This window comes from Lissotriton vulgaris, chromosome 2_1 (assembly GCF_964263255.1).
Source record: "Lissotriton vulgaris chromosome 2_1, aLisVul1.2, whole genome shotgun sequence".
Taxonomy (NCBI): domain Eukaryota; kingdom Metazoa; phylum Chordata; class Amphibia; order Caudata; family Salamandridae; genus Lissotriton; species Lissotriton vulgaris.
Window position 1 is genome coordinate 1,171,017,137 of NC_141687.1, and position 13,137 is coordinate 1,171,030,273.

Below are 13,137 nucleotides of genomic sequence, written 5' to 3' on the forward strand. Positions count from 1 at the left end.
AGGTTCAATACAAAGGTGGGGGCTACCACATATTTAATTGAATGGGGCATTTTTGAGCCAACATATTGTAACACATAAAATTTGATATGCGATTTAGATTTCTGTTGGATTGATTTTTAACTGACTCTTTCTACCTTTAGGGAGAAAATTCGGGCAGATGTTTTAATCAATATTAACTTTCATAAGAACTCTGAAGTGCTTCTGAATTTGGCTCATGACTACAGATAGATTGCTAAACTAAAAGCTTGTTTCTCCATGGACAGTGTAGTTTTGTTGATCTTTTAGAACTACATTTTGCACACATTTATTGCCAAACATACTGCAATTCAATCAAACAATTGTCTTTTTTTTTTTTAAAAAAGGTATTCCTCTCAAATTTGTCATAATGAATTAATTCAGTGTGGCAGTGGAAATCTATGGGCATTGAATATGCAGTAAATTGTCAATGAAGACTGACAGTTGGTGTACAGCTCTGTTTTGTGTTCTTGTTTTATGTAAAGTGTTGAACATTACTCGTGTGTTAAGCGCTTTTCACCCAATTATCACTCTATTGAGGAGACTATTTTTATTTACTGTCTTAAGATTGCTTTTACTCTCTAATTAGAAAAATAATAATATATGGAGTACATTTCCACTGCCTCAAAATATATCTGGATGCCTGGTGACTGCTTTGCTTGCTTGGTTCAGTCATGTCTGCTACAAGTAGGTTCTTTGTTGTAGGTTCGGACTGGGTGTTTAATGCATCCATGGAAGATATTTTAAAATGCCCCCATAGTGTGTACTATAAGCATATCTAGGTACTAAATACAAAAAGAATGGGTACTCTTGTCCAAAGATGTATATATTTTTTTAAACGGGCCAAAAATGAATGTATTGCTCGATAGGCTAATCTATCACCCTGGGGTCCAGCGTTTGTGTGTGGGCCAGATTCAATTCAGAGTTTCAGTGTAACCACTGACTAAGTAAATGATTTCCTTTTAGAATCATTGCATGAACATTTATCTTGAGTGGTTATCGTGAAATAAACCTCCAAGACCTAGGACAGGTGCTCCACCGTAGGGTTTGCAGGGATTAGGGTACTGAAGCTACGTATCCCACTGTGACATTACGTTTTACCGTGTCGGCTGTTGGAATGTATTTTTAATCTGCACAGTCAGTTGTCTGTTCATTTTATTTACATTGTTTCTTATGCTTTCTTTAGAAACGCCTGCTTGATTCGACCGTTCAGTAGCAAGTTGAAGTCCACAATCGAGGTAAGTGCAGCACACCTGGCCAGCTTGATATTTGCAATGTTGTACACAGCCTATAGTGCAATAAAATGACTTCTCAAAGTGTATTTTATTTTAACAATTGGTTGCACAAGTGTCAGAATCCGTTGCACAGCACCAACATACTAAACTCTATTTCGAATGCTCGCTTATGTTTATTTTTACAGTTCTTAACTTCTAGATGTTACTTTTCTTAAAAAAAGAAACAAATTCGTTTTTGCCAAATACTTGACATGCCGGTCTGTGCCTCCCACCCAAATTATTTTTAAGTCTGGCCTCCTCCAAAGCGTTATGAAAAGCATCGGGGAAGGGGCAGGGGGTTGGGCTTATGAGATCATTTCAATGGTAAGTTTTCAGTGACTCATAATCCACACTAAATGTGAGACTTATAAAAGAGCAAATATATGAAAAAACCTGAAATAGACAAAAAAACAAACACTACTCACATTAATTGGGGTCTTGTGAGCCCCTCTCACTCCTTGGCCCCAATGCAACTGCGCCTTTTGCTTGAAATGTATCTGTGGCCCGAGTAGTAGGCTATTCCTTAAGCCTCTTTCAATCCCCCATCATAGTCCTCACTCCAGTCCTGGTCCTCATGCCAATGCTGGCCTTTTCTCCAATCTTGAAACCGTCTCTATCTCCTTTTCAGAAAGAGTGAGCTCCTTGTGTTGTCATCCTCCAGGTAGCAAGGGCACCCTCAGTCCTTATACTCTCCCCTTACCTGTATTGTAAAGTAAGACAGTTGTAATTGTGATGTAGTGGATCTTTCACACTCCTGGGCATCACTGCCACTGCACCTACCTCAGTAACGAGAGCTAATGCCTTTGGAAGCGGGGTGTCTCCTCTGCCCTTTGTTAAACTCCACCCTCATCCTTTTTTCTGCCATCTCTCTGAAGCCTAAGCTGAGATGTCTCTTCAGCTTTAATTTTATCCTTTCTTGGACCATCGATTGGATCGATGCCCAAAGTACCACTGAATCAGCAAGTTTGCACTGCGCCCAAATACAACAAGAAGCTCAAGTGGGATGTCCCAGTGAGGACTCTTCGCTCAGGTTCAGCCATGAACCTGTCTTGCCCCCCCATTTAGGAGAACCACCTGGGCTGGTAAGTGCTTTTTCTGGATCACTGCAGTGCTCTGGAACAGCCTACAACTGACACTAAAAGCTGCTCTCTCCTTACTCGCCTTCAGAAAGGACTTGAAGACCTGGCTATTTTTGCAAGACTAGGAGGCATCCGACCTTCTGCAAGTAATTTTTTCACAAACTGCTCTGCATCCCTACCCGCCCTCTATAGCGCCAATACGACCTCAGGCATGAGTTCGTGCTTTACAAATTACTTTCCTTCATTCATCTGGGCCCCAATGCTGACGAGGAATAGGCCTCCCTTCCATCTTTGCTAATAACTCATTCATAAATGGGGTGCAGTGGCCCCTCACACCACTGCCCATACACCTGCACTAATGGTAGTTAGGGCCCTTTAAAAAAAATGAGCCAACATTTCTCAACAACTTCTTAAGAGCATATCTGAGGAAGTGGGATAGAGGTCTGTCTATTTGTGGATGAAAAAAAAACATAGGCCACTTAACGCCCTCTTCTCTGGGCCATCTCTTTGAGGCTATCAATGGACTTCTCTCCTTTTTCCTTTTTCCTGGGCCATTACCCTGAGGCCCCAGTGGTCTGGACGTTCATGGCTCTGAATATGACCCATTTGGTCTCCTCTCTGTCGCCTCCTGAACTCACCAGAAAGGACATATGCTTGTAAACAGGATCCAAAGTTGGCTGGCTGAATGAGGACTGAAGTGTTCATGTGTATTATATTTTTCATAAACCTTTCCCACAAGGTGATAAAAGCAACCACACCTGAATTGTTAGCGGGGACCTGGATGAACCTCTGTGTGGGAGTGAAAGAAAGGGATCTCAAGTGCTTTCATTTATGGAGTCACTTGAAGCATCATAATCGCAACGAGGTATTATTTTTGAGAGATAATGTAAGGATGAAGAGTTTTGGAAAGTGCCCTTTTAAAGGACTTGGCTAACCAGACTGCACCCAGTGCAGACGTTATTATAGTGCGAATATGTATTCTTTGAAAGCACTTGTTTTACCATACACACTAAATCATTGTGCGCCAGCCTATCTAATATTATGTGTAATAACATTTTAAAATAATGACATATTCACGGTGCTTAAATAATGACTTTTTATTGACATTGCTCTCCGTTACATGCTGGGACTTCATAGCGCTATATGACTCCGGTCTCACAAAGTGATTCAACGGTGATCACGTTAACAAATTGACGTTTCATAATGTGAAAGAGTGCATTTCCCACCAATTCATTTAATTTGCATTTTTCATTTAAAGGCTGTGCATTATTTTATCAGGCAGTTGTGAAAGTAAAAAAAGAAACATACAAAATATTTGTAGAATATTTTGTGTTGTCATTTCTTACACCCCGCCACCACAGGGCTCAGTCACAGCTGACTTACTTAAAATGATCCACTTCGATTGTTTCACGTAAATGAATGAAACACGAAAAAGAAACGAAGTTTCACTCCCAGGCCCTCTTCGTTTACAAGTACCCAAGGAAGAATTTGCACCCTCCTGGGACTGTTTCCAGTACAGTCCTTACTTGTTACAGTAATTTTTCTAGGTGTTCTAGAGCAATGGGCCCAATTTGAACTAAACCAAAACTGTGTCCCATGGTAACACAGAGTAGCAGCCTTTGCTTGCTCTCCCCCCCCCCCAAAGTTTTGTTGATTTATCTAGTGTTTTTTCCTACTCTAGACTTCATTATATAGATGCAGTTCATTGTGCCAGGGGGCATGTGCCTGTTGTGCAGGTCATACTGACCTAGTTTCCAACTCACACTTGAGAAGCTGTAGTAAAAATAAACAAGCATTTGCAGTGCAATAGATCTGTCATTTGCGAGAGTTTAAGCTATTGGCATTGTAAATGACATTGCCTCTTATGTATCTGTGTTGATAATTAACACATGAATAAAAGGTATGGTCATTTATGGCGCGCTGAATGTTGCAGGAAAGCATGTCATGCCTGCAGTAGGAGAAACGCATTAAAGAAAATAGTGCTTACAGACTAAATAAGACGAACTGTGTAACAGAAGTAAAAGGGCCAATCCTCATGGGAGGTTACAACTGAAGACAAGGTGGTACTAAGGAAGGACTAACAAGCCTATTAGCTAATCAGAAGCCAGCATTTACAAAGGACAATGACACATGCCAATGAAAAATATGGGCAGAGCGTGGGCGCAGCTTCAAGTCCATACTCGAATACTGTATGCCTCGCAGAGCAGCTCATGCGCTTCCCAGGCTCGACCCAAAAGTGACAAATGTTTGCCTGCAGCTGAACAGACAAGTGTGTATGAAGTGGCCTAAAATGATTTTGCTTTTTCAGTGTGTCTGATTAATGGTCAAGTCACAGCAATTCCAGTGACCCTCAGCAAATGGTATCAGCAGGATCAGACTGGGACTGGAAGTAGGACCGGGCACCAAAATAAAACTCGCCTACCATTCATGAATTAGATAGTTAAAAGTGGGACATGTTTGCAAATTGGGACACCATTTAACTTGTTAAAACACTATGTATAAGTGTTTTGCAGGGCAAATAAGAATGCCTGGATTTGAGTTTACTGCTGGCAGTACTAATTTTAATATGGGGGAAATCAACAGGAACGATCTGCTGTCAGATCCTGAAACAGCCCACAGACCGTTATAAAACCGGCCCACACACTGACTGTAAGACCAGGCCGGTGGGCACCTCTTGACTGCCCCATAGGGCAGTCCAACCCTAGATAAAATTACACTACTGGGTCGTTCATTCCTCAGTGCTGCGTCCTTCCAGCCCTTTACTGTGGCTCTACATGCAGACCCAGCAGTATCCAAAGGCAATGATGTCTGTTAATTGTGTGTTCACTCCTCGACATACTGGGCTGGACCGTCAAGGACGGTAATCTACCTTTACTACGCGGTCATTACTTTTTATTACCATTACTACACATATTTTATTTCGCAGATGCCATTACTTAGCATTCATTTACTACGTTTGTTCCATTACTTAGCATGCACTTACTATGCATAATGGAGTTAGTGTGCAAATTAAAGCTCAAAATATTTAGTGCAAAAAGGTACTCCCCAAAAATACCCTAGTATTAAATATGGTATTGGGTTCAGGGTGCGTTTAAGGTTTTGGGGTGCAGGTTTTTTTTAGGGGTCAGGTTGGTTTAGGGTTTTGGGGTATAGGGGTATTTAGGTGCATTTAAGTTTTGGGGTGGCAGGGTATTTTTGGGGTTCAGGGTGCGTTTAGGTTTTTGGGGTGCTTGGGTAATTTTAGGGGTCAGGGTTGGTTAGGGTTTTGGGGTGTCGGGGTTAATTTTAGGGTTCAGGGTGCGTTTAGGTTTTGGGGTACTGGAGTATTTTTAGGGGTCAGCGTGCTTTTAGGTTTTGGGCTGCTGGGATATTTTTAGTGGTCAGGGTGAGATAGGGCTTTGGGGTGTAGGGGGTATTTTTAGGGTTCAGGGTGCATGCCAGGGGATAGGTTACTATTAACATAGATTTTCGTTTTAAAGTACTAATAACACGTTGTAACAGTATGTGTAATAATTAACTGCAAAGTATCAGCATTTTTTATGTATTTATATATATTTGCGAAGTAAAAGCATGCGCACTAAAATCATGTGTAGTAATGGTATTTGCGAAGTAAAAACTTTGAATAAATACCTGCGGAGTAGCGGTATGCTATGGTCAAGGAACAACCCGTTTTTTTTTATCCCTGACTCGTTTCCTTTAGAGCTCTCAGCGGTGGGGTTACAGAAACATGGATCTTTCAGCGATTTGAGTATTTATTTGTGATAGGTGCATTCAGCAGTTAATGAGTGTGGTTTGGAGAGTTCGAGAACTGTTCAAACGGAGAGGGTTTCTCATTTGAAGGCAGTGACATGTCTGTGCACAGCAGTTGTCAGCTGTTACCTGCAGGGCAAGTAATGGGCTGCGCTCTCGGGTGGGGCTTCGGCATTTCATAACTTGGAGCCCAGGTCTCTGGAAAGCCCTTGCATGCTTCTACGACGGCCCCTCCTCCTTCTAGGTGTCTCATCTAACTGGGTGCCTTGTCCTATCTCTGCCAGGGCACCTCCCCGCACCCTGCATCTCCACTGTTTATCAAGATGGCCGAATAGTTGAGCTCAGTAGAACCCAACCGGTCTCTTTACCTGTACCTGCCCAAATATCCCTGAGCTGCAGAGCCCTATTTCATGGTCACTTAGTCTTGGTAGGTTTGTTCTGACTTTTCTAGATCTGTACTCTTCAAAAGTTTAATGTTGGTACGCCTGTCATGTGAAATTATTTAATTGCCCCCACATAATGACAAAGGTGACATTTTTACGATAATAATCCAAAGGCAATGTTCTGGCTTCTATTGTTTTTTTGTTGTTGTTTTTTTTTCTACAGTATATCTCACAATTGCAACTAAAATGCTTGGTTAGCAATGGAACCAAAATCTATGAAGGCGTTTAGAGCATGTCCAAGAAATGTTGATATAAATTAATGTTCATTCTTCAATTTATTCTTTCTAATTATCAAACTCAGGCCCTGTCCTGGTGTTTTGGCCAAAAGCACTTGCATGCTAAGATTTTCGGGTTGGCACTAAAACGTTAAATGTGAAATTATAAGTCGCAAATTGCAGTGCATGCTGGCTAAAATATTAGGACTGGCTGAAGGTGTTGTACAAGACATGGAGCCAATTGGCAACTATGAACATATTAAACATGTTGAACTTTGCACTTAGGTTCAATTATCCCTCGGAATTATGTCCCCAAATATACGATTTCTGTGGAGGTGACTGATAGTCCTGGATGCTGTGATATAGAATTGCATGCCAGCTAGATGAATACACCCGCACTCCCAGAATGGGGCAGGTTCAAGACCCTGAATGGTCTTTGTCCCCTTTATTTATTCTGTTAACCATACCTGGCTGCAGGGTGCAAGTGACATGGGTTCTGTTCCCTTGTAGTGGCCAGGTGGTTCACTACATCTCTTTCCAGCTTTGGAATACACCAACAGTATAACGGTTACCAATTTCTGTGGCTTTTGTTCTTGAGTGTTTAGTTTATGTACTCTTAGAGTCTCTGACTTGGCCTAGGGTTTGGTCTAAGCTTATACCTCTGGCTTTGCTGGACACAATTTCCTTATGTTAATTTCTCAAAAGGGCCTTGTTTTTCCAAAGTAGGACCTTGCCTGCTGGCCAGTGAAGATCCATGAGCTGGGTGGCTGGGGCTTTTGGTGGCGGGGGTTCCCACCACTTATCATTTTCCAGGTCTTCACTCTTGAGTGGTGTCATGTCACATTCAACCTTAGTGTCCCTGGTCTGTTTAAACACTGAGCTGTTCCTACCTCTTCAGGGCTGATCATTTTTCCTTTCATTTTGGCAACTGACTATGGTGGAGCTGCAGGCACTCCTTGTCTTGGCCAAGTTCCAGTTATCTTAGGGTTCTGCTGAGGCAGGAGTAAAGACTTCAGGTTGTCACCATCTGCTGCGTCTCAAGGGTCCCTCTGCAGGAAACGTTGCTGCAGAAAAGGGACACATTGAATGCCTCGGTGGGCTTGGTATAACAGGTTGGTGGTACATAAAGAAAGTGGGCCGGGGCGCGAGACTCCTCTGGAACACTGGGCAATATGCTCGAGCGTCTCATAGCCTCCGGCTGGAAGACATTGAGGTGTTTGGTCCGTTATCTCCTAGTCGCCTGTGTGATGGTGGCAAATAGCCTACGTTGTGATAATACAAGATTGAGTGTGCCAGCCAAATGTTACACCCGCTCCCTCAGAATGGGGCTTGAACGAGACCCAAGTGAGGCCTTTCTGTATCCCCTTGGCCGTGCCTGCCCTAAGGGTGCATGTGATGTCTGATCTGTTCTCCTGTAGGGGCCGGGAGGCTCACTACAATTGTCCACATGCTATAGGCAGATATTTCGCCCTCACAGTGTTCACTGTTTGATTCTTTATCCTATTTGGTATCAGTTTTTGGGGACACATTTGAGGCCATACTTTGACACCTACTCTGAGCCAGAACATGAATATCAAAAGATGTACTGATTACTCGGTATGGAGTGGATTACAGATGCTCCATTTTAATTTTGTCCTACCACAAAGCTGTTTTCAGCTTGTTGTTTTTATTGATTGGACAGCGTAAGAGCTTCTTTCTGTCAATTCAATGCAAATTAAAAAAAACTTTATTCTAATGCCAGGTGTATCCATAAAAGTGCGTAAACACACACAGTAAACTGCGTATAATACAACAGGATAAAAACAGTTCATAAAAATGATCAACTGAAATTGTCTCATCAAAGAACAATGAGTACACCAGACATTAGAGCAGATCTATTCAGTATTCATGGAACCACGAGCTCCTACCGCTGTTCTCAGAAATGCACCTAGATTAATTATCACTTTGTCGTCCATAAGTTGAAAAAGTACATTAAGGGCTTCTCTGAGATTACTAATGACACTTTTTTATAAGGGGAAACAGAAAGTGCCTTGAATAAATGGAATTATATCCACAAAAGAATGTAAAGTGCAACATTGTTTTACCAGACTTCCCGTCATAGGGACATGGCAAAACTGTCATCAATGCCTTGATTACTTCAAGGCTAGATTATAGTAATGTGCTGTACCTAGGGGCAAAGAAAGCTACAATCAGAAGGCTGCAATTAGTACAAAATGCAGCGGCGAGACTTCTTTTCAAAATCCCTATGTCCTGCCCCACTACTAAATACGTTATCGAAAACAGGGTTATACCCAATGCAGTCAGTGGGGACCTGGGTAGCAATAGGAAAGAAGGGAAGGGGTCCCAAGACCAAAAGAAAGGAATTACAAATTCATACCATTTGTGTCAATAATTTCAAAAACAACTTTTTTGATGCAAAAAGGTTTTACTTCAAGATTGCATACATCCTAATTAATAGATGTAATATCCATTATACATTTGTTTTATATACAGTGTACGCGCCCACATTCACAACAGGGAGGGGGTGACGTGAGGGAAAGTGTAGGGGGTAGGATACATGTGATATGATTCATTCAGTGACAAGTCTTATTCAAAATACTAAGACAATGTACATGTGGTCCCTTAACATCAGGGCCACAGTTAAAGTCTCCAAAGGAGTCCAAAATAATAAATCACGAAAAGGCCTGCCTCCGTTATAGCCGTAAATGTCTAAATGGGGACCGGAGCTGGCCGTAGGTTATGTAGTGGTCTACGTTTCGACCCGATAATAGTAGGAATCTTTTCCTTACGAAAGGGTCTTCATCAGGACGAGCATAGTTGTGGGTGGGCAACCTCCTTTCACCAGGGGGCGATAGGAGTAGACTCGAAAGATGGATGGATTTTCTTAGTCCAGGCTGATGGTGGGTACCTCTGGTGACTTCTATAGGATGAAGCACCGGTTGATAAATGAGGTATTTCTTGTTGATAGGTACAATTGTTCAACCACTATCAACTGATTCATAGGGATTTAGGTTAAATGGTTCCTGTATGTATTGCGCAGGGAATGTTATTCAAGCGTATTATTCCATTCAGTGTACCCCCAGTCGGTGTGGACGAACGCTAAGATCCTTTGAATGTGCACGGCGAGCAGGAGACGGTGGAACCACTTTGAAAAACGGTCCCTCAATTTGCCAAGACCACTCCACTGTGGAGGTAATAATGGCGGGCCCTTTTGAGAAGTGTTAAGGACTGTAATACGATTATCCTGGCAATCTTTTCGTGCCACTCTTCTAAATAGGTGAACATTCAATATATATATTTTAAAGAAGTGGTGATACCAACCAGTTGAGTGCTTTATCGAAAATCTCCTGCTGCCCCTGATGGTTACCCACCAACAATCGGGGGTACACTGAATGGAATAATACGCTTGAGTGACTGTTGGAAGGATGCCTTTAAGCAATTAATTCAAAAGACCCTGGGATCCTTCTATGATTTAAGGGCCAGTTACATCTTGCCTGGGTCCCCTACATGAGGCTTGGTTAATTTTCCTAGGCCGCCCATGGAGTTTAGACAATTGGTGCAGGTTCTGTAGTGCCCCCTTCATGACAGTAGCTCTGATTCCATCTGTGGGATTGATGATAGCTGTGGGGGGGCTAGAGGGGGCTGGTCGATGAGCTAAACTCTGCTGCTGCAATGGGTCTGAATTCAATCGCTGACAGACCCCATGAGGCTTTAAGAGACATAGAAAGAGTGGAATAGCTTGGAAACAGGTCTGGAAAAAAGATGAACCAGGATCTCGGTCTAGAGCAGTATGTGAGTTTACAGGTGCCCTAAAATGATCCGTAGTGACTGGAATAATTCTGGGCGTTGGCAGTGGACCCCAGCACTCCAGTAGCATAACCAGCAAGACAAGAAGGGTAAAACAAACCATGGCTGACTCCCCACCAGTGTATCCTGTATACAAGGCTATGCCTGCAACTTCAAAGAAAACTAGGCACCCTCTCCTACACCTCAACAAGAACAAAAAGCAACAGTGCAAGAGGTGGTACTGGAAATTATAAAAACTAAGTCCCTTTCAAATTCCTCCAAAAAATGTAATTCCGGGAGTTATTAAACACCCATTTCTGATGAATACTTCTAACTGCAGGTTTCTCACCATGGAGTACTCTCCAGACTGGATCTAGAGATTTCTTTTCAGTACCAGTGCTCATGCATGCTGCTAGGTGGCATGATGCATATCCGTGCAAGCTTCATACCACCTTCGAGTGGTGGAGCAGAGCGTCTTATAACGGCCACCCAGGCTTGCTGACATCAGGTACTTTCTGTCCATGCCTACTGATGCTGTTCCGGAGCCCCACTCACGTTTTTTGTCAATTTTCCGCTGACTTGTAAATGATTTCAATGTACTAGGGAATGATGTCCCCATTGAAAAGAACGGGTATCAAGCCATGCCTTGCTTGCAGAAAGCAGATATCTCTCACAGACCTGCACAAGGTGTCATCGGTCTCTGGGCTCTGAATACAATTCTCAGGTCGTGTGAGAAGTGCTCCCTAAGGTGTACTGAGACCGGGAGGCGATGTTGTATGCCACCAAACACAAGAAGTCGTTGTGGCTTTCATTTAGGTCCCGCTCATACTAAAGTCACAGACCTGGACTTGGAACCATTTCTGAGACCTTTCCTGCAGACATTCACCTTCTCTCTCAAAAACCTCAGTTAATTCCAAGTCTAAATGCAAACATAAGAAACCGGAGCAGCTCACACCCATCCCTCTTATCTGACTCCAAAGAGAAAGCGCGAAGGTGTCACAAAGTCAGACTTACTACTTTAGGGTCTACAGCTGCAAACTTATTTCCTCAGTTGGTCCCAACGCACCCTTAATTTCCCGGAAAGTCTTTCCGCAGTAGAACAAAGCCTTCAAAGAGGCTATGCTGCAAATCTTCAGTGTGCTTCTGGCTCCTACTGCAGGGTTCTCCAGTCGGATTACCTCTGGCGGTCTAGTACCGACTATGGGACAGACTTCTGATCTGGCCTCAAGATCCACAGTGGTTTCTGCCATGCTTATATGGGTGTCAATGCTACTGGTGCCCGAGGATGATCCAGTGACCACGCCAATGTTGGACCCCAAACCGACATCAGTCCAATTCTGACCAATGTTTCACCTTGAATTACAAAAGGGCAATTGGTTGTCATGCAACCTGACTCTAACCCTGTGCCTCTGCCAACTACCAGCAAACGTTCTGTTATTTTGAACTCTGATCCTATGGCAGAGAAGGGAGTATCCAGGAATGATGACTGTAATGGCCTGCTGCCACCTCATTTTACTGATGATGCCTTGTGCCTTGATGTACAGAATTCCTGTCGGCTTGATGCCTCTCCTGGAAGAGATCGACTCTCCACTTGGGCCACGAGTGGACGAGTGCCACACTTGCAGTGGTGGTTCGGAGGGCAGGTAGGGAACTAGAATTACAGCAATCCTCCATTGATACTGAACCTAATTTTCTGACACATTCTGCAGGCTGGACCTGCAACATGAGATAATATTACTTCTAATGATTTTCTCATAGATAATTTGATAGCTGCTTGGTCAATGATTTGTTCTTGCCAGCCTCTAAATAGGCAGGTGGCCAGACCTGACCTGCAAGATATTGCCAGCTGTCCCGGAATGTTTTAGGGTCTCTTTGATCCAAATAATACATCTTTGACTGGACACGGCGAAATATGTCATCTGTGCAGGCCTGGATGCCAGGGATTGCCTGGGCAGGGCAGTTGGTATCCGTGTTATCATTCCTAAACAATTGTGGATGTGGCCCCCCAGATATGTACAGGCCCCCCTAATGGACATGCAGTTTGATGGGTTTCTCCAACGAGGTGTACTCCATGTTGGAACACCTTAATGACAGCAGAGCTACTGCATGTTATTTGTGCTATTGACACCTGCCAAACAGTATCTCCATCAGTTACAGGAGTTTAGAGTGTACCTCAGAAGGATGGCATATAGACAGAACCCCTTTCCAGTCAGTGGTGCAGCAGAAATACCAGACCTTTCAAGGCCATGGATGCAGATTTGGCAGAAAGCATGCAGGTTTGAATGAGTATCAGTCTTGGACGCCTCACCTCTTGCTACAGTGGCCAACAAACCACTTTAGTATGACCTTAGTCGTAGATGCTCAACCATTGGTGGGTAGGATTCAGCATTTCCATCCAGGCTGGCAATCAATCTTGTTTGACAGATGTGGCTTACAGATTGTTCAAAAACAACTGTCATGCCTTTTTCCTCCTGCACCAGAACACATTTTCGAAGAGTATCTAGCCATTCTGTTACAGGAAATACACCTGATGCTCTCCAAGGACACCACGGAGAGGGTACTGGTCTCGGATGAG

General features: G+C 43.2%; 1 protein-coding gene across 3 annotated transcripts in view; it reads left to right on the forward strand.

The window, feature by feature from the left end:
* WASF2 (WASP family member 2) overlaps positions 1-13,137 on the forward strand; it is a 506,607-nt gene that overhangs the window by 217,932 nt on the left and 275,538 nt on the right. For all 3 annotated transcript variants that reach the window (XM_086956878.1, XM_086956880.1, XM_086956879.1), the window contains exon 2: positions 1,202-1,253. The gene's annotated coding sequence lies outside the window, so the exon portion shown is untranslated. The remainder of the gene's footprint in view (positions 1-1,201; positions 1,254-13,137) is intronic.